The following is a 25027-nucleotide window of genomic DNA, read 5'->3' on the forward strand; positions in this document are numbered from 1 at the left end:
CTGTGATTCCCCCACACGGTGACGGGACGGGGGTCTGTGATTCCCCCACACGGTGACGGGACGGGGGTCTGTGTCTGTGATTCCCCCACACGGTGACAGGACGGGGGTCTGTGTCTGTGATTCCCCCACACGGTGACAGGACGGGGGTCTGTGTCTGTGATTCCCCCACACGGTGACAGGACGGGGGTCTGTGTCTGTGATTCCCCCACACGGTGACGGGACGGGGGTCTGTGTCTGTGATTCCCCCACACGGTGACAGGACGGGGGTCTGTGTCTGTGATTCCCCCACACGGTGAGGGGACGGGGGTCTGTGTCTGTGATTCCCCCACACGGTGAGGGGACGGGGGTCTGTGTCTGTGATTCCCCCACATGGTGACGGGACGGGGGTCTGTGTCTGTGATTCCCCCACACGGTGAGGGGACGGGGGTCTGTGTCTGTGATTCCCCCACACGGTGACAGGACGGGGGTCTGTGCCTGTGATTCCCCCACACGGTGACAGGACGGGGGTCTGTGTCTGTGATTCCCCCACACGGTGACGGGACGGGGGTCTGTGTCTGTGATTCCCCCACACGGTGACGGGACGGGGGTCTGTGATTCCCCCACACGGTGACGGGACGGGGGTCTGTGATTCCCCCACACGGTGACGGGACGGGGGTCTGTGATTCCCCCACACGGTGACAGGACGGGGGTCTGTGTCTGTGATTCCCCCACACGGTGACAGGACGGGGGTCTGTGTCTGTGATTCCCCCACACGGTGACAGGACGGGGGTCTGTGATTCCCCCACACGGTGACGGGACGGGGGTCTGTGATTCCCCCACACGGTGACGGGACGGGGGTCTGTGATTCCCCCACACGGTGAGGGGACGGGGGTCTGTGTCAGTGATTCCCCCACACGGTGACAGGACGGGGGTCTGTGTCTGTGATTCCCCCACACGGTGACAGGACGGGGGTCTGTGTCTGTGATTCCCCCACACGGTGACAGGACGGGGGTCTGTGTCTGTGATTCCCCCACACGGTGACGGGACGGGGGTCTGTGATTCCCCCACACGGTGACGGGACGGGGGTCTGTGATTCCCCCACACGGTGACGGGACGGGGGTCTGTGATTCCCCCACACGGTGACAGGACGGGGGTCTGTGTCTGTGATTCCCCCACACGGTGACAGGACGGGGGTCTGTGATTCCCCCACACGGTGACAGGACGGGGGTCTGTGTCTGTGATTCCCCCACACGGTGAGGGGACGGGGGTCTGTGTCTGTGATTCCCCCACACGGTGACAGGACGGGGGTCTGTGATTCCCCCACACGGTGACGGGACGGGGGTCTGTGTCTGTGATTCCCCCACACGGTGACAGGACGGGGGTCTGTGTCTGTGATTCCCCCACACGGTGACAGGACGGGGGTCTGTGTCTGTGATTCCCCCACACGGTGAGGGGACGGGGGTCTGTGATTCCCCCACACGGTGACAGGACGGGGGTCTGTGATTCCCCCACACGATGATGGGACGGGGGTCTGTGTCTGTGATTCCCCCACACGGTGACAGGACGGGGGTCTGTGTCTGTGATACCCCCACACGGTGAGGGGACGGGGGTCTGTGTCTGTGATTCCCCCACACGGTGACGGGACGGGGGTCTGTGTCTGTGATTCCCCCACACGGTGAGGGGACGGGGGTCTGTGTCTGTGATTCCCCCACACGGTGACGGGACGGGGGTCTGTGTCTGTGATTCCCCCACACGGTGACGGGACGGGGGTCTGTGTCTGTGATTCCCCCACACGGTGACAGGACGGGGGTCTGTGTCTGTGATACCCCCACACGGTGACAGGACGGGGGTCTGTGTCTGTGATTCCCCCACACGGTGACAGGACGGGGGTCTGTGTCTGTGATTCCCCCACACGGTGAGGGGACGGGGGTCTGTGTCTGTGATTCCCCCACACGGTGAGGGGACGGGGGTCTGTGTCTGTGATTCCCCCACACGGTGAGGGGACGGGGGTCTGTGTCTGTGATTCCCCCACACGGTGAGGGGACGGGGGTCTGTGATTCCCCCACACGGTGAGGGGACGGGGGTCTGTGTCTGTGATTCCCCCACACGGTGACAGGACGGGGGTCTGTGTCTGTGATTCCCCCACACGGTGACAGGACGGGGGTCTGTGTCTGTGATTCCCCCACACGGTGACAGGACGGGGGTCTGTGTCTGTGATTCCCCCACACGGTGATGGGACGGGGGTCTGTGTCTGTGATTCCCCCACACGGTGACGGGACGGGGATCTGTGTCTGTGATTCCCCCACACGGTGAGGGGACGGGGGTCTGTGTCTGTGATTCCCCCACACGGTGACAGGACGGGGGTCTGTGTCTGTGATTCCCCCACACGGTGATGGGACGGGGGTCTGTGTCTGTGATTCCCCCCACACGGTGAGGGGACGGGGGTCTGTGTCTGTGATTCCCCCCACACGGTGAGGGGACGGGGGTCTGTGTCTGTGATTCCCCCACACGGTGACGGGACGGGGGTCTGTGTCTGTGATTCCCCCACACGGTGACAGGACGGGGGTCTGTGTCTGTGATTCCCCCACACGGTGACAGGACGGGGGTCTGTGTCTGTGATTCCCCCACACGGTGAGGGGACGGGGGTCTGTGTCTGTGATTCCCCCACACGGTGAGGGGACGGGGGTCTGTGTCTGTGATTCCCCCACACGGTGACGGGACGGGGGTCTGTGTCTGTGATTCCCCCACACGGTGACGGGACGGGGGGTCTGTGTCTGTGATTTCCCCACACGGTGACGCGACGGGGGTCTGTGTCTGTGATTCCCCCACACGGTGACGAGACGGGGGTCTGTGATTCCCCCACACGGTGATGGGACGGGGGTCTGTGATTTCCCCACACAGAAAGGAAACAGCGAGACTCCAAAGTATCGAAATGTGTCTGATATTTCTCTGTATAAATACACCAGGCATGATTGGCAGTGAGGGGTTGGGAACAGTATCATTTTGGCGGAGGGTAGGACAGTCAATTCTAATTTCACAGCAATTTGCTCAGTGATCTATCGGGGTTACTGCCAGGGCATGTGGTTCCTGTGTAACAGGCTGGAGTAGGAGGGAGGGGCTGAATGGCCTCCAGTTCCTGGGTAACAGGCTGGAGGAGGAAAGGGGGGCTGAATGGCCTCCTGTTCCTGTGTAACAGGCTGGGGGAGGGGGCTGAATGGCCTCCTGTTCCTGTGTAACAGGCTGGAGGAGGAGGAGGGGGCTGAATGGCCTCCTGTCCCTGTGTAACAGGCTGGAGGAGGAGGGGCTGAATGGCCCCCTGTTCCTGTGTAACAGGCTGGAGGAGGAGGGGGCTGAATGGCCTCCTGTTCCTGTGTAACAGGCTGGAGGAGGAGGAGGGGGCTGAATGGCCTCCTGTCCCTGTGTAACAGGCTGGAGGAGGAGGGGCTGAATGGCCTCCTGTTCCTGTGGAACAGGCTGGAGGAGGAGGAGGGGGCTGAATGGCCTCCTGTCCCTGTGTAACAGGCTGGAGGAGGAGGGGCTGAATGGCCTCCTGTTCCTGTGGAACAGGCTGGAGGAGGGAAGGGGGGCTGAATGGCCTCCTGTTCCTGTGTAACAGGCTGGAGGAGGGAAGGGGGGCTGAATGGCCTCCTGTTCCTGTGTAAAAGGCTGGCGGAGGGGAGGGGCTGAATGGCCTCCTGTTGCTGTGTAACAGGCTGAGGGAGGAGGGGCTGAATGGCCTCCTGCTGTCCCTGTGTAGACTGTACCGTGTCCCTCAGCGGGGTGCTGCGGATCCAGACGGGATGAGCAGTTTGGGGTGGGGGTGGAGGTGGCTGGATAAATCCTACCCCACCACGTCCGCCCAGGACGGGGCAGAGGGGAGGTGTTCCGGGAGGTGGGGGATGGAGCAAGAAGCGTTATCGGTGGAAACCAGGGCTAGTGGTGATGGGGGGGGGGGGGGGGGGGGGGAGGGGGGGAAGAGTCCGAGACCGCCCAGGTCTGGGAGGGGTGCGTCTAGCCCCCTTTCGAATCAGCGAGGGTGGGGGGGGGGATGTGTGCGTGTGTGTGTGTCGGTCTCCACCAATTCCTGGAACCCCCAAGCCCTGCCCCCTCCCTCAGGCCAATGCCCCGGGTCTGGGCATCCCTCCGTCATCAGCCCAGAGTCCGGGAGAAGGCCCACAGCCCCAGCGTCACCCAGTGCCCAGCCCACGCCAGCTCCTGCCATTTCTGGATGGTGAATGCCATGCCATAGCCCTGTAGGGACAGACAGAACAGTGGGTGGGGGTGGCTGCTGCAGACCATGCCCCACCCCCCCACCCAATAACACCCCCCCCACCCCACGCACAGCGCAAACCGATTTGCCCACGGGTGGCATCACAGTCTCCCTCTCCATCTCTCTCGCACCCGGCAACCCCTCCCAGCCCCAGATCCTCCTCCCCCCCCCCCCCCCCCACCTCGGAACTGCCGGCTGTTCGGCAGGGTGGGGCTTCGCGTTGCACGGGTTGGGTTGTGGGGTGGAGGGGGGAGTTGTCTACCTCACAGTTAGCTCCTTGCCCCACCCCGCAAAAACACGCAGAGCGAGCGAGCGAACAAGCGCCGTGAAGCCCCGCCTTGCCGAATAGCCGGCCGATCCTCAGGCTGGGGAGACTGGCGCTGTCCGGGGTAAGGCGGGGTGAGCTCGCAGCATGGGGCAGTACCTGGGAGTTCGACGTTGTGGTCGCTTCCCAGACGTGGGTAGAGCAGGGGGCAGGAATGGTTGTTCTGGGATTTTGAGGTTTCACTAAGAACGGGGAAGATGGTAAAAGGTGGGGGTGTGGCATTGTTAGTCAAGGACAGTATTAGGGCTGATGAAAGGATGTTTGGGGTAGTATGGGCTGAGGTTAGAAACAGGAAAGGAGAGGCCACCCTGTTGGGAGTTTTCTATAGGCCTCCGAATAGTTCCAGAGAGGTAGAAGTAAGGATAGCAAAGATGATTCTGGTCTCCTTCCTATCGGAAAGATGTTGTGAAACTTGAAAGGGTTCAGCAAAGATTTACAAGGATGTTGCCAGGGTTGGAGGGTTTGAGCTACAGGGAGAGGCTGAACAGGCTGGGGCTGTTTTCCCTGGAACGTCGGAGGCTGAGGGGTGACCTGATAGAGGTTTACAAAATTATGAGGGACATGGATAGGATAAATAGACAAAGTCTTTTCTCTGGGGTGGGGGAGTCCAGAATTAGAGGGCACAGGTTTAGGGTGAGAGGGGAAAGATATAAAAGAGACCTAAGGGGCAACTTTTTCCCCCAGAGGGTGGGACGTGTATGGAATGAGCTGCCAGAGGATGTGGTGGAGGCTGGTATAATTACAACATTTAAGAGGCATTTGGATGGGTATATGAATAGGAAGGGTTTGGAGGGACATGGGCCGGGTGCTGGCAGGTGGGACTAGATTGGGTTGGGATATCTGGGTCGGCATGGACGGGTTGGACCGAAGGGTCTGTTTCCGTGCTGTACATCTCTATGACTCTGGATAGGAGTGAGAGCGACAGGGTAGTTGTGATGGGGGCTTTAACCTTCCAAATATTGACTGGGAGTAGTTCGAATACTTTTGACGGGTCAGGTTTTGTCCAGTGTGTGCAGGAGGGTTTCCTGACACAGTATGTAGACAGGCCAACAAGGGGGCGAGGCCACATTGGGTAATGAGCCAGGCCAGGTGTTAGATTTGGAGACAGTGACCATAATTCGGTCATGTTTACTTTAGCGATGGAAAGGGATAGGTATATACCGCGGGGCAAGAGTTCCGGCTGGGGGAAAGGCAATTATGATGCGATTGGGCAAGATTTAAGATGCAGAGGATGGGGAAGGAAACTGCAAGGGGGTGGGCACAATCGAAATGCGGAGCTTGTTCAAGGAGCAGCCACTACGTGTCCTTGAGAGGTATGTAGCTGTCAGGCAGGCAGGAAGTGGTCAAGCGAGGGAGCCGGGGGGTTAATAAAGAAGTTGGAGCTCTTGTCAAGAGGAAGAAGGTGGTTTATGTTAGAATGAGACGTGAAGGCTCAGGTCGGGTGATTGAGAGTTACAAGGTGGCCAGGAAAGATCTAAAGAGAGAACGGAGCTGAGCGAGGAGGGGACATGAGAAGTCTTTGGCGAATAGGATCAGTGAGATTCCTAAAGCTTGCTACAGGTATATTAGGAATGAAAGGATGACTCGAATAAGATTAGGTCCGATCAAGGACAGTAGTGGGAAGTTGTGCGTGGAGTCAGAGGAGATAGGGGAAGAGCGAAATGAATATTTTTCATCAGTATTAACACTGGAAAAAGACAATGTTGTCAAGGAGAATACTGAGAAACAGGCTACTAGACTAGATGGGGTTGAGGTTCACAAGGAGGACGTGTTGGAAATTCTGAAAAGTGTGAAAATAGATAAATCCCCTGGGCTGGATGGGATTTATCCCTTGGATTCTTTGTGAAGCCAGGGAGGAGATTGCCGAGCCTTTGGCTTTGATCTTTATGTCATCATTGTCTACAGGAATAGTGCCAGAAGACTGGAGGATAGCAAATGTTGTCCCCTTGTTCAAGAAGGGGAGTAGAGACAACCCTAGTAATTATAGACTGGTGAGCCTTAATTCGGTTGTGGGTAAAGTGTTCGAAAAGGTTATAAGAGATAGGATTTATAATCATCTGGAAAGGAATAAGTTGATTTGGGATAGTCAACACGGTTTTGTGAAGGGTAGGTCATGCCTCACAGACCTTATTGTGTTCTTTGCGAAGGTGACCAAACAGGTGGATGAGGGTAAAGTGGTTGATATGTGTATGATAGTGTTTGATAAGGCTCCCCACGGTAGCTATTGTACAAAATACGGAGGCGTGGGATTGAGGGTGATTTAGCAGTTTGGATCAGAAATTGGCTAGCTAAAAGAAGACAGAGGGTGGTGGTTGATGGGAAATGTTCATCCTGCAGTTCAGTTACTAGTGATGTACTGCAAGGATCGGTTTTGGGGCCACTGCTGTTTGTCACTTTTGTAAATGAGCTGGATGAGGGCTTAGAAGGATGGGTTAGTAAACTTGTGGATGACACCAAGGTCGGTGAAGTTGTGGATAGTGCCGAAGGATGTTGCAGAGGGACATGGATAAGCTGCAGAGCTGGGCTGAAAGGTGACAAATGGAGTTTAATGTGGAAAAGTGTGAAGTGATTCACTTTGGGAGAAGTAACAGGAATAGAGAGTACTGGGCTAATGGTCAGATTCTTGGTAGTGTGGATGAGCAGAGAGATTTTAGTTTCCATGTGTGTAGATCCCTGAAAGTAGCCACCCAGGGGTCGATAGGGTTGTTAAGAAGGTGTATGGTGTGTTAGCTTTTATTGGTGGAGGGATTGAGTTTCAGAACCATGAGGTCATGTTGCAGCTGTACAAAACTCTGGTGTGGCCATACTTGGAGTATTGTGTACAGTTCTGGTCGCCGCATTATAGGAAGGATGTGGGAGCATTAGAAAGGGTGTAGAGGAGATTTACCAGGATGTTGCCTGGTATGGGGGGGAAGGTCTTATGAGGAAAGCCTGAGGCTGTTTTTGTTAGAGAGAAGAAGGTTAAGAGGTGACTAAATTGAGACGTACGATCAGAGAGTTAGATAGGGTGGACAGTGAGTGCCTTTTTCCTCAGATGGTGATGGCTAGCACGAGGGGGCATAGCTTTAAACTGAGGGGTGATAGATATAGGACAGATGTCAGAGGTAGTTTCTTTACTCTGTAGAAGGGGCGTGGAACGCACTGCCTGCCACAGTAGTAGACTCGCCAACTTTAAGGGCATTTAATTGGTCATCGGATAGACATATGGATGAGAGTGGAGTGGTGTAGGGGGAGAGTGGAGAGGTGTAGGGGGAGAGTGGAGTGGTGTACGGGGAGAGTGGAGTGGTGTAGGTTAGATGGTCAGAGGGATTCACAGGTTGGTGCAGCATTGAGGGCTGAAGGGCCTGTACTGTACTCTAATGTTCGATGTTCTACAGCCTGGAGACTCCGTTCAGACACTACCAACCTAGGCACAGGCTAGACACAGTCAAGGCCAGCGGATCTCCCAGGGAGGGGGAGGGGGAGGGGGAACGGGGATGGGGGAGGGCAAGGGTGGGGTGCCTCACCAACCTACCTCTTCCTCCACCTCCTCCTCAACATCAATGTCAAAAAACGATCCCAGGTAGGTGAGGTAGAAGACACTCAGCGATCCGAACAGGAGGTTCATCAGGTGGACAAGGACAGTCTGGGGGCGAGGGAGGGAGGGGGAGGGGGGGGGAGAGAGAGAGACAAGGGTTACACCGTTTCATAACACACACACACACACACACACACACACTCACTCCCACCTGGACACACACTGGGGTATGGGCTGTCTCACATACACACTCACTCCCACACAGACACTCACCGGGGTATGGGCTGTCTCACATACACACTCACTCCCACACAGACACTCACCGGGGTATGGGCTCACACACACACACACACACACTCCCACACAGACACACACTGGGGTATGGGCTCACACACACACACACACACACTCCCACACAGACACACACTGGGGTATGGGCTCACACACACACACACACACAGAGACACTCACTGGGGTATGGGCTCACACACACACACACACACACACACTCCCACACAGACACACACTGGGGTATGGGCTGTCTCACACACACACTCACTCCCACACAGACACTCACTGGGGTATGGGCTCACACACACACACACACACACACACACAGACACTCTCTGGGGTATGGGCTCACACACACACACACACTCCCACACAGACACTCACTGGGGTATGGGCTCACACACACACACACACACACTCCCACACAGACACTCTCTGGGGTATGGGCTCACACACACACACACACTCCCACACAGACACTCACTGGGGTATGGGCTCACACACACACACACACAGAGACACTCACTGGGGTATGGGCTCACACACACACACACACACCCACACAGACACACACTGGGGTATGGGCACACACACACTCACTCCCACACAGACACTCACTGGGGTATGGGCTCACACACACACACACACTCCCACACAGACACTCACTGGGGTATGGGCTCACACACACACACTCCCACACAGACACTCACTGGGGTATGGGCTCACACACACACTCCCACACAGACACACACTGGGGTATGGGCTCACACACACACACACACACACTCCCACACAGACACACACTGGGGTATGGGCTCACACACACACACACACACACACAGACACTCACTGGGGTATGGGCTCACACACACACACACACACACACACACACTCCCACACAGACACTCACTGGGGTATGGGCTCACACACACACACACACACCCACACAGACACACACTGGGGTATGGGCTCACACACACACACTCCCACACAGACACTCACTGGGGTATGGGCTCACACACACACACACACTCCCACACAGACACACACTGGGGTATGGGCTCACACACACACACACTCCCACACAGACACTCACTGGGGTATGGGCTCACACACACACACACTCCCACACAGACACTCACTGGGGTATGGGCTCACACACACACACACACACTCCCACACAGACACTCACTGGGGTATGGGCTCACACACACACACTCCCACACAGACACTCACTGGGGTATGGGCTCACACACACACACACACACTCCCACACAGACACTCACTGGGGTATGGGCTCACACACACACACACACTCCCACACAGACACACACTGGGGTATGGGCTCACACACACACACACTCCCACACAGACACTCACTGGGGTATGGGCTCACACACACACACACACACACTCCCACACAGACACACACTGGGGTATGGGCTCACACACACACACACACACTCCCACACAGACACTCACTGGGGTATGGGCTCACACACACACACACACACTCCCACACAGACACTCACTGGGGTATGGGCTCACACACACACACACACACACCCACACAGACACACACTCCCACACAGACACTCACTGGGGTACGGGCTGTCTCTCACACACACACACACTCCCACACAGACACACACTGGGGTATGGGCTCACACACACACACACACACACACACACACACACACACACACACACACTCCCACACAGACACTCACTGGGGTACGGGCTGTCTCTCACACACACACACACTCCCACACAGACACACACTGGGGTATGGGCTCACACACACACACACACACACACTCCCACACAGACACTCACTGGGGTATGGGCTCACACACACACACACACTCCCACACAGACACTCACTGGGGTATGGGCTCACACACACACACACTCCCACACACACACTCACCGGGGTATGGGCGCACACACACACACACACACACTCCCACACAGACACACACTGGGGTATGGGCTCACACACACACACACTCCCACACACACACTCACTGGGGTATGGGCTCACACACACACACACACTCCAACACAGACACTCACTGGGGTATGGGCTCACACACACACACACTCCCACACACACACTCACTGGGGTATGGGCTCACACACACACACACACTCCCACACAGACACTCACTGGGGTATGGGCTCACACACACACACACACACACACTCCCACACAGACACTCACTGGGGTATGGGCTCACACACACACACACACACCCACACAGACACACACTGGGGTATGGGCTCACACACACACACACACTCCCACACAGACACACACTGGGGTATGGGCTCACACACACACACTCCCACACAGACACTCACTGGGGTATGGGCTCACACACACACACACACACACTCCCACACAGACACTCACTGGGGTATGGGCTCACACACACACACACACACACTCCCACACAGACACTCACTGGGGTATGGGCTCACACACACACACACACACACTCCCACACAGACACTCACTGGGGTATGGGCTCACACACACACACTCCCACACAGACACTCACTGGGGTATGGGCTCACACACACACACACACACACTCCCACACAGACACTCACTGGGGTATGGGCTCACACACACACACACACACACTCCCACACAGACACTCACTGGGGTATGGGCTCACACACACACACACACTCCCACACAGACACACACTGGGGTATGGGCTCACACACACACACACACAGAGACACTCACTGGGGTATGGGCTCACACACACACACACACACCCACACAGACACACACTGGGGTATGGGCTCACACACACACACTCCCACACAGACACTCACTGGGGTATGGGCTCACACACACACACACACTCCCACACAGACACTCACTGGGGTATGGGCACACACACACACACTCCCACACAGACACTCACTGGGGTATGGGCTCACACACACACACACACTCCCACACAGACACTCACTGGGGTATGGGCTCACACACACACACTCCCACACAGACACTCACTGGGGTATGGGCTCACACACACACACACACACTCCCACACAGACACACACTGGGGTATGGGCTCACACACACACACACACACACACTCCCACACAGACACACACTGGGGTATGGGCTCACACACACACACACACACACACAGACACTCACTGGGGTATGGGCTCACACACACACACACACACACACACTCCCACACAGACACTCACTGGGGTATGGGCTCACACACACACACACACACCCACACAGACACACACTGGGGTATGGGCTCACACACACACACTCCCACACAGACACTCACTGGGGTATGGGCTCACACACACACACACACTCCCACACAGACACACACTGGGGTATGGGCTCACACACACACACACTCCCACACAGACACTCACTGGGGTATGGGCTCACACACACACACACTCCCACACAGACACTCACTGGGGTATGGGCTCACACACACACACACACACTCCCACACAGACACTCACTGGGGTATGGGCTCACACACACACACTCCCACACAGACACTCACTGGGGTATGGGCTCACACACACACACACACACTCCCACACAGACACTCACTGGGGTATGGGCTCACACACACACACACACACTCCCACACAGACACTCACTGGGGTATGGGCTCACACACACACACACACACACCCACACAGACACACACTCCCACACAGACACTCACTGGGGTACGGGCTGTCTCTCACACACACACACACTCCCACACAGACACACACTGGGGTATGGGCTCACACACACACACACACACACACACACACACTCCCACACACACACTCCCACACAGACACTCACTGGGGTACGGGCTGTCTCTCACACACACACACACTCCCACACAGACACACACTGGGGTATGGGCACACACACACACACACACACACTCCCACACAGACACTCACTGGGGTATGGGCTCACACACACACACACACTCCCACACAGACACTCACTGGGGTATGGGCTCACACACACACACACTCCCACACACACACTCACTGGGGTATGGGCGCACACACACACACACACACACTCCCACACAGACACACACTGGGGTATGGGCTCACACACACACACACTCCCACACACACACTCACTGGGGTATGGGCTCACACACACACACACACTCCCACACAGACACTCACTGGGGTATGGGCTCACACACACACACACTCCCACACACACACTCACTGGGGTATGGGCTCACACACACACACACACTCCCACACAGACACTCACTGGGGTATGGGCTCACACACACACACACACACACACTCCCACACAGACACTCACTGGGGTATGGGCTCACACACACACACACACACCCACACAGACACACACTGGGGTATGGGCTCACACACACACACTCCCACACAGACACTCACTGGGGTATGGGCTCACACACACACACACACACACTCCCACACAGACACTCACTGGGGTATGGGCTCACACACACACACACACACACTCCCACACAGACACTCACTGGGGTATGGGCTCACACACACACACACTCCCACACAGACACTCACCGGGGTATGGGCTCACACACACACACTCCCACACAGACACTCACTGGGGTATGGGCTCACACACACACACACACACACTCCCACACAGACACTCACTGGGGTATGGGCTCACACACACACACACACTCCCACACAGACACACACTGGGGTATGGGCTCACACACACACACTCCCACACAGACACACACTGGGGTATGGGCTCACACACACACACACACACTCCCACACAGACACTCACTGGGGTATGGGCTCACACACACACACACTCCCACACAGACACTCACTGGGGTATGGGCTCACACACACACACACACTCCCACACAGACACTCACTGGGGTATGGGCACACACACACACACACTCCCACACAGACACTCACTGGGGTATGGGCTCACACACACACACACACACACACACACTCCCACACAGACACTCACTGGGGTATGGGCTCACACACACACACACACACACTCCCACACAGACACTCACTGGGGTACGGGCTCACACACACTCACACACTCCCACACAGACACACACTGGGGTATGGGCTCACACACACACACACTCCCACACAGACACACACTGGGGTATGGGCTCACACACACACACTCCCACACAGACACTCACTGGGGTATGGGCTCACACACACACACACACACACTCCCACACAGACACACACTGGGGTACGGGCTCACACACACTCACACACTCCCACACAGACACACACTGGGGTATGGGCTCACACACACACACACACAGACACTCACTGGGGTATGGGCTCACACACACACACACACAGACACTCACTGGGGTATGGGCTCACACACACACACTCCCACACAGACACACACTGGGGTACGGGCTCACACACACACACTCCCACACAGACACACACTGGGGTACGGGCTCACACACACACACACTCCCACACAGACACACACTGGGGTATGGGCTCACACACACACACACACTCCCACACAGACACTCACTGGGGTATGGGCACACACACACACACACACACACTCCCACACAGACACTCACTGGGGTATGGGCTCACACACACACACACACACTCCCACACAGACACACACTGGGGTATGGGCTCACACACACACACACTCCCACACAGACACTCACTGGGGTATGGGCACACACACACACACACACACTCCCACACAGACACTCACTGGGGTATGGGCACACACACACACACACACACTCCCACACAGACACACACTGGGGTATGGGCTCACACACACACACACACTCCCACACAGACACTCACTGGGGTATGGGCTCACACACACACACACACACTCCCACACAGACACTCACTGGGGTATGGGCTCACACACACACACACACTCCCACACAGACACACACTGGGGTATGGGCTCACACACACACACACACACTCCCACACAGACACACACTGGGGTATGGGCTCACACACACACACACACACACTCCCACACAGACACTCACTGGGGTATGGGCTCACACACACACACACACACACTCCCACACAGACACTCACTGGGGTATGGGCTCACACACACACACACACACTCCCACACACACACACACTCCCACACAGACACACACTGGGGTATGGGCTCACACACACACACACACACTCGCACACAGACACTCACTGGGGTATGGGCTCACACACACACACACACACTCCCACACAGACACTCACTGGGGTATGGGCTCACACACACACACACACACTCCCACACAGACACACACTGGGGTATGGGCTCACACACACACACACACACTCCCACACAGACACTCACTGGGGTATGGGCTCACACACACACACACTCCCACACAGACACACACTGGGGTATGGGCTCACACACACACACACACACACACACACTCCCACACAGACACTCACTGGGGTATGGGCTCACACACACACACACTCCCACACAGACACTCACTGGGGTATGGGCTCACACACACACACACACACTCCCACACAGACACTCACTGGGGTATGGGCTCACACACACACACACTCCCACACAGACACTCACTGGGGTATGGGCTCACACACACACACACTCCCACACACACACTCACTGGGGTATGGGCTCACACACACACACACTCCCACACACACACTCACTGGGGTATGGGCTCACACACACACACACTCCCACACAGACACTCACTGGGGTATGGGCTCACACACACACACACTCCCACACACACACTCACTGGGGTATGGGCTCACACACACACACACTCCCACACAGACACACACTGGGGTATGGGCTCACACACACACACACACACTCCCACACAGACACTCACTGGGTTATGGGCTCACACACACACACACACTCCCACACAGACACTCACTGGGGTATGGGCTCACACACACACACACACTCCCACACAGACACACACTGGGGTATGGGCTCACACACACACACTCCCACACAGACACTCACTGGGGTATGGGCTCACACACACACACACACACTCCCACACAGACACACACTGGGGTATGGGCTCACACACACACACACACTCCCACACAGACACTCACTGGGGTATGGGCTCACACACACACACACTCCCACACAGACACTCACTGGGGTATGGGCTCACACACACACACACACACACTCCCACACAGACACTCACTGGGGTATGGGCTCACACACACACACACACTCCCACACAGACACTCACTGGGGTATGGGCTCACACACACACACACACACACTCCCACACAGACACTCACTGGGGTATGGGCTCACACACACACACACACTCCCACACAGACACACACTGGGGTATGGGCTCACACACACACACACACTCCCACACAGACACACACTGGGGTATGGGCTCACACACACACACACACTCCCACACAGACACACACTGGGGTATGGGCTCACACACACACACACACTCCCACACAGACACTCACTGGGGTATGGGCTCACACACACACACTCCCACACAGACACACACTGGGGTATGGGCTCTCACACACGCACACTCCCACACAGACACACACACACTCCCACACAGACACTCACTGGGGTATGGGCTCACACACACACTCCCACACACTCCCACACAGACACACACTGGGGTATGGGCTCACACACACACACACACACTCCCACACAGACACACACTGGGGTATGGGCTCACACACACACACACTCCCACACAGACACTCACTGGGGTATGGGCTCACACACACACACACACACTCCCACACAGACACACACTGGGGTATGGGCTCACACACACACACACACACACACACTGGGGTATGGGCTCACACACACACACACTCCCACACAGACACACACTGGGGTATGGGCTCACACACACACACACACACTCCCACACAGACACACACTGGGGTATGGGCTCACACACACACACACACACACACTCCCACACAGACACACACTGGGGTATGGGCTCACACACACACACACTCCCACACAGACACACACTGGGGTATGGGCTCACACACACACACACTCCCACACAGACACACACTGGGGTATGGGCTCACACACACACACACTCCCACACAGACACTCACTGGGGTATGGGCACACACACACACACACACACACTCCCACACAGACACTCACTGGGGTATGGGCTCACACACACACACACACACACTCCCACACAGACACACACTGGGGTATGGGCTCACACACACACACACACTCCCACACAGACACACACTGGGGTATGGGCTCACACACACACACACTCCCACACAGACACTCACTGGGGTATGGGCTCACACACACACACACACACTCCCACACAGACACTCACTGGGGTATGGGCTCACACACACACACACACTCCCACACAGACACTCACTGGGGTATGGGCTCACACACACACACACACACACTCCCACACAGACACTCACTGGGGTATGGGCTCACACACACACACACACACACACAGACACTCACTGGGGTATGGGCTCACACACACACACACACACACTCCCACACACTGGGGTATGGGCTCACACACACACACTCCCACACAGACACACACTGGGGTATGGGCACACACACACACACACTCCCACACAGACACTCACTGGGGTATGGGCTCACACACACACACTCCCACACACACACTCACTGGGGTATGGGCTCACACACACACACACACACTCCCACACAGACACTCACTGGGGTATGGGCTCACACACACACACACACACACTCCCACACAGACACTCACTGGGGTATGGGCTCACACACACACACACTCCCACACAGACACACACTGGGGTATGGGCTCACACACACACACTCCCACACAGACACACACTGGGGTATGGGCTCACACACACACACACACTCCCACACAGACACTCACTGGGGTATGGGCTCACACACACACACACACACTCCCACACAGACACTCACTGGGGTATGGGCTCACACACACACACACTCCCACACAGACACTCACTGGGGTATGGGCTCACACACACACACACACACACTCCCACACAGACACTCACTGGGGTATGGGCACACACACACACACACTCCCACACAGACACTCACTGGGGTATGGGCTCACACACACACACACACACACACAGACACTCACTGGGGTATGGGCTGTCTCACACACACACTCACTCCCACACAGACACACACTGGGGTATGGGCTCACACACACACACACACTCCCACACAGACACTCACTGGGGTATGGGCTCACACACACACACACACACACTCCCACACAGACACTCACTGGGGTATGGGCACACACACACACACACTCCCACACAGACACTCACTGGGGTATGGGCTCACACACACACACACACACACACAGACACTCACTGGGGTATGGGCTGTCTCACACACACACTCACTCCCACACAGACACACACTGGGGTATGGGCTCACACACACACACACACTCCCACACAGACACTCACTGGGGTATGGGCTCACACACACACACACTCCCACACAGACACTCACTGGGGTATGGGCTCACACACAAACACACACTCCCACACAGACACACACTGGGGTATGGGCTCACACACACACACACACACACTCCCACACAGACACTCACTGGGGTACGGGCTCACACACACACACACACTCCCACACAGACACACACTGGGGTATGGGCTCACACACACACACACTCCCACACAGACACACACTGGGGTATGGGCTCACACACACACACACTCCCACACACACACTGGGGTATGGGCTCACACACACACACACACACACTCCCACACAGACACTCACTGGGGTATGGGCTCACACACACACACACTCCCACACAGACACTCACTGGGGTATGGGCTCACACACACACACTCCCACACAGACACTCACTGGGGTATGGGCTCTCACACACACACACACTCACTCCCACACAGACACTCACTGGGGTATGGGCTCACACACACACACACTCCCACACAGACACTCACTGGGGTATGGGCTCACACACACACACACACACTCCCACACAGACACACACTGGGGTGTGGGCTCACACACACACACACACACTCCCACACAGACACTCACTGGGGTATGGGCTCACACACACACACTCCCACACAGACACTCACTGGGGTATGGGCTCTCACACACACACACACTCACTCCCACACAGACACTCACTGGGGTATGGGCTCACACACACACACACTCCCACACAGACACTCACTGGGGTATGGGCTCACACACACACACACACACTCCCACACAGACACACACTGGGGTATGGGCTCACACACACACACACTCCCACACAGACACTCACTGGGGTATGGGCTCACACACACACACACACACTCCCACACAGACACACACTGGGGTATGGGCTCACACACACACACACTCCCACACAGACACTCACTGGGGTATGGGCTCACACACACACACACACACTCCCACACAGACACTCACTGGGGTATGGGCTCACACACACACACACACACACACTCCCACACAGACACTCACTGGGGTATGGGCTCACACACACACACACACTCCCACACAGACACTCACTGGGGTATGGGCTCACACACACACACACACACACTCCCACACAGACACACACTGGGGTATGGGCTCACACACACACACACACACTCCCACACAGACACTCACTGGGGTATGGGCTCACACACACACACACACTCCCACACAGACACACACTGGGGTATGGGCTCACACACACACACACACACTCCCACACAGACACTCACTGGGGTATGGGCTCACACACACACACACACTCCCACACAGACACACACTGGGGTATGGGCTCACACACACACACACACTCCCACACAGACACTCACTGGGGTATGGGCTCACACACACACACACTCCCACACACACACTCACTGGGGTATGGGCTCACACACACACACACACACTCCCACACACACACTGGGGTATGGGCTCACACACACACACACACTCCCACACGGACACACACTGGGGTATGGGCTCACACACACACACACACACACTCCCACACAGACACTCACTGGGGTATGGGCTCACACACACACACACACACTCCCACACAGACACTCACTGGGGTATGGGCTCACACACACACACACACACACTCCCACACAGACACTCACTGGGGTATGGGCTCACACACACACACACACTCCCACACAGACACACACTGGGGTATGGGCTCACACACACACACACACACTCCCACACAGACACTCACTGGGGTATGGGCTCACACACACACTCCCACACAGACACTCACTGGGGTATGGGCGCACACACACACACACACTCCCACACAGACACTCACTGGGGTATGGGCTCACACACACACTCACACTCCCACACAGACACACACTGGGGTATGGGCTCACACACACACACACACTCCCACACAGACACACACTGGGGTATGGGCTCACACACACACACACACTCCCACACAGACACTCACTGGGGTATGGGCTCACACACACACACACACTCCCACACAGACACTCACTGGGGTATGGGCTCACACACACACACACACTCCCACACAGACACTCACTGGGGTATGGGCTCACACACACACACACACACTCCCACACAGACACTCACTGGGGTATGGGCTCTCACACACACACACACACACACTCCCACACAGACACACACTGGGGTATGGGCTCACACACACACACACACACTCCCACACAGACACACACTGGGGTATGGGCTCACACTCACACACACACACTCCCACACAGACACACACTGGGGTATGGGCTCACACACACACACACTCCCACACACACACTCACTGGGGTATGGGCTCACACACACACACACTCCCACACAGACACTCACTGGGGTATGGGCTCACACACACACACACACTCCCACACAGACACTCACTGGGGTATGGGCTCACACACACACACACACTCACTGGGGTATGGGCTCACACACACACACACTCCCACACAGACACTCACTGGGGTATGGGCTCACACACACACACACACTCCCACACAGACACTCACTGGGGTATGGGCTCACACACACACACACACACACACACACACACACTCCCACACACACACTCACTGGGGTATGGGCTCACACACACACACACTCCCACACAGACACACACTGGGGTATGGGCTCACACACACACACACACAGACACTCACTGGGGTATGGGCTCACACACACACACACACTCCCACACAGACACTCACTGGGGTATGGGCTCACACACACACACACACACACACACACACACACACTCCCACACACACACTCACTGGGGTATGGGCTCACACACACACACACTCCCACACAGACACTCACTGGGGTATGGGCTCACACACACACACACACTCCCACACAGACACTCACTGGGGTATGGGCTCACACACACACACACACACACACACACACTCCCACACACACACTCACTGGGGTATGGGCTCACACACACACACACTCCCACACAGACACTCACTGGGGTATGGGCTCACACACACACACACACTCCCACACAGACACTCACTGGGGTATGGGCTCACACACACACACACACACACACACACACACACTCCCACACACACACTCACTGGGGTATGGGCTCACACACACACACACTCCCACACAGACACTCACTGGGGTATGGGCTCACACACACACACACTCCCACACACACACTCACTGGGGTATGGGCTCACACACACACACTCCCACACAGACACTCACTGGGGTATGGGCTCACACACACACACACACTCCCACACAGACACTCACTGGGGTATGGGCTCACACACACACACACACAGACACTCCCACACAGACACTCACTGGGGTATGGGCTCACACACACACACACTCCCACACACACACTCACTGGGGTATGGGCTCACACACACACACTCCCACACAGACACTCACCGGGGTATGGGCTCTCACACACACACACACACACACACACTCCCACACAGACACACACTGGGGTATGGGCTCACACACACTCCCACACAGACACTCACTGGGGTATGGGCTCACACACACACACACACACACACTGGGATACGGGCTCACACACACACACACACACTGGGATACGGGCTCACACACACACACACACAGGGATACGGGCTCTCACACACACACACTGGGATACGGGCTCACACACACATGCACACTGGGATACGGGCTCACACACACACACACACAGACTCTCACTGGGATACGGGCACACACACACACACTGGGATACGGGCACACACACACACACACACACACACACACACACACACACACACACACACACACACACACACACTCACTGGGATACGGGCTCCCTCCCGCCCCACCCCAGAACAGTGCCTCTCCCTGAGGTGGTTACACTGACCGATTTATTGCGATGGGGACAGCCAGGTGGGCATCGCCTGGAAAGGATACAGGCACTCAATATAGCTGCCAGCTTCCTCCTCAGCTCTGCAACAACAAAGTGCATTCAGGTAGTGCCTGGAATGCAGGAAAGCACTCTTCATTTTTCACAACGACATCAGCCACAAGACAGGCCGAGAGAGAGAGTGAGAGTGAGAGAGAGTGAGAGAACGCAAGCGAGAGACAGCAAAAGAGAGAGAGAGAGTGAGCGAATGAGAGACACCCAAACATAGATGGGACTGAGAGAGACAGAGACAAAGGGAGAGAGCAATGGGACCAAGACAGAAAGGGAGAGGGTGGGAGGGAGTGAGAGAGACAGAGAGCGGGACAGATGGGGGAGGAGCGGGCTCTCTCTCGGTCCCATCTATGTGTGCGTCTCTCTCACACTCTCTTGCTCTCTGCCTGTCTCGTGGCTGACGGAGAGAGTGAGTGAGAGAAGGAGAGGGAGTGAGAAAGAGATGGGACAGTGGGAGAGAGTGAGAGAGGGAGCACGAGGGAGAGCGAGAGAGAACAAGAGAGAGAGCGAGAGGGAGCGCGAGGGAGCGCGAGGGGGAGCGAGAGAGGGAGCGAGAGAGGGAGCGAGAGAGGGAGCGAGAGAGGGAGCGAGAGAGGGAGCGAGAGAGGGAGCGAGAGAGGGAGCGAGAGAGGGAGCGAGAGAGGGAGCGAGAGAGGGGGCGAGAGAGGGAGCGAGAGAGGGAGCGAGAGAGGGAGCGAGAGAGGGAGCGAGGTAGAGCGAGAGAGAACAAGAGAGAGAGCGCGAGGGAGCGCGAGGCAGCGCGAGGGAGCGCGAGAGGGAGCGCGAGAGGGAGCGAGAGAGGGAGCGAGAGAGGGAGCGAGAGAGGGAGCGAGAGAGGGAGCGAGAGAGGGAGCGAGAGAGGGAGCGAGAGAGGGAGCGAGAGAGGGAGCGAGAGAGGGAGCGAGAGAGGGAGCGAGAGAGGGAGCGAGAGAGGGAGCGAGGTAGAGCGAGAGAGAACAAGAGAGAGAGCGAGAGGGAGCGCGAGGGAGCGCGAGGGAGCGCGAGGGAGCGCGAGGGAGCGCGAGGGAGCGCGAGGGAGAGCGAGGGAGAGCGAGAGAGAGCGCGAGAGAGCGCGAGAGAGCGCGAGAGAGTGCGAGAGAGCGCGAGAGAGCGCGAGGGAGCGCGAGGAGCGCGAGAGAGCGAGAGAGAGCACGAGAGAGCGCGAGAGAGCGCGAGAGAGCACGAGAGAGAGCGAGAGAGAGCGCGAGGGAGCGCGAGGGAGCGAGAGAGAGGAGGAGAGAGCGAGGGAGCGAGAGAGAGAGCGAGGGAGCGAGAGAGAGAGCGAGGGAGCGAGAGAGAGAGCGAGGGAGCGAGAGAGAGAGCGAGGGAGCGAGAGAGAGCGAGTGAGCGAGAGAGAGAGCGAGGGAGCGAGGGGAGCGAGAGAGAACAAGAGAGAGAGCGAGGGGGAGCGAGAGAGAACAAGAGAGAGAGCGAGGGGGAGCGAGAGAGAGAGAGCGAGGGGGAGGGGGGAGGGAGGGGGAGGGAGGGGAGGGAGGGGGAGGGAGGGGGAGGGAGGGGGAGGGAGGGGGAGGGAGGGGGAGGGAGGGGGAGGGAGAGGGAGGGAGAGGGAGGAGAGGGAGGGAGAGGGAGGGAGAGGGAGGGAGAGGGAGAGGAGGGGGAGGGAGGGGGAGGGAGGGGGAGGGAGGGGGAGGGAGGGGGAGGGAGGGGGAGGGAGGGGGAGGGGGGGGTAGGGAGGGGGAGGGAGGGGGAGGGAGGGGGGGTAGGGAGGGGGAGGGAGGGGGGGTAGGGAGGGGGAGGGAGGGGGAGGGAGGGGGAGGGAGAGGGAGGGAGAGGGAGGGAGAGGGAGGGAGAGGGAAGGAGAGGGAGGGAGAGGGAGGGAGAGGGAGGGAGAGGGAGGGAGAGGGAGGGGGAGGGGGAGGGAGTGGGAGGGGGAGGGAGGGGAGGGAGGGGGAGGGAGGGGGAGGGAGGGGGAGGGAGGGAGGGAGGGGGAGGGAGGGGGGAGGGAGGAGGGAGGAGGGGGAGGAGGGAGGGGAGGGAGGGAGGGGGAGGGAGGGGGGGGAGGGGGAGGAGGGAGGGGGAGGGAGGGGAGGGAGGGAGGGGGAGGGGGAGGGAGGGAGGGGGAGGGGGAGGGAGGGAGGGGGAGGGAGGGGGGAGGGGGAGGGAGGGGGAGGGAGGGGGAGGGAGAGGGAGGGAGAGGGAGGGAGAGGGAGGGAGGGGGAGGGAGGGGGAGGGAGGGGGAGGGAGGGGAGGGAGGGGGAGGAGGGGGAGGAGGGAGGGAGAGGGAGAGGGAGAGGGAGGGGGAGGGAGGGGGAGGGAGGGGGAGGGGGGGAGGGGAGGGAGGGGGAGGGGGAGGAGGGGGGGGAGGGGGGGAGGGGTGGGGAGGGAGGGGGAGGGAGGGGGAGGGAGGGGGAGGGAGGGGGAGGGAGGGGGAGGGGGAGGGAGGGGGAGGGGGGAGGGAGGGGAGGGGGGAGGGAGGGGGAGGAGGGGGAGGGAGGGGAGGGAGGGGGAGGGAGGGGGAGGAGGGAAGGGGAGGGAGGGAGGGGGAGGGAGGGGGAGGGAGGGGGAGGGAGGGGGAGGGAGGGGAGGGAGGGGGAGGGAGGGAGGGGGAGGGGGAGGAGGGAGGTGGGAGGGAGGTGGGAGGGAGGGGGAGGTGGGAGGGAGGGGAGGGAGGGGGAGGGGAGGGAGGGGGAGGGGGAGGGGAGGGGGAGGGGGAGGGAGGGGGAGGGGGAGGGAGGGGGAGGGAGGGGGAGGGAGGGGAGGGAGGGAGGGGGAGGGAGGGGGAGGGAGGGGGAGGGAGGGGGAGGGAGGGGGAGGGAGGGGGGAGGGAGGGGGAGAGGGAGGGGGAGGGAGGGGGAGAGGGAGGGGAGGGAGGGGGAGGGGGGAGGGGAGGGGGAGGGAGGGGGGGAGGGGGAGGGGAGGGGGGGAGGGGGAGGGGGAGGAGGGGGAGGATGGGGAGGGAGGGGGGGAGGGGGAGGGATGGGGGGGAGGGGGAGGATGGGGAGGGAGGGGGGAGGGATGGGGAGGGGGGGAGGGAGGGGGAGGGATGGGGAGGAGGGGGGAGGGGGGGAGGGAGGGAGGATGGG

The 25027-nt window shown here is 58.2% G+C and overlaps 1 long non-coding RNA gene across 1 annotated transcript; it reads right to left on the reverse strand.

The window, feature by feature from the left end:
• Nucleotides 1-2904: 2904 nt before the first annotated feature.
• Nucleotides 2905-22046, reverse strand: LOC148134943 (uncharacterized). Its single transcript, XR_015755542.1, has 3 exons — nt 21930-22046; nt 8089-8199; nt 2905-4230 (listed from the first exon to the last, which is right to left on the reverse strand). It is a non-coding gene; the product is annotated as an uncharacterized LOC148134943 (long non-coding RNA).
• Nucleotides 22047-25027: the final 2981 nt, after the last annotated feature.

Source organism: Chiloscyllium plagiosum, unplaced genomic scaffold (assembly GCF_037043375.1).
Source record: "Chiloscyllium plagiosum isolate Xiang-an unplaced genomic scaffold, Cpla_swu_hap1 HiC_scaffold_51, whole genome shotgun sequence".
In the NCBI taxonomy this organism is placed as follows: domain Eukaryota; kingdom Metazoa; phylum Chordata; class Chondrichthyes; order Orectolobiformes; family Hemiscylliidae; genus Chiloscyllium; species Chiloscyllium plagiosum.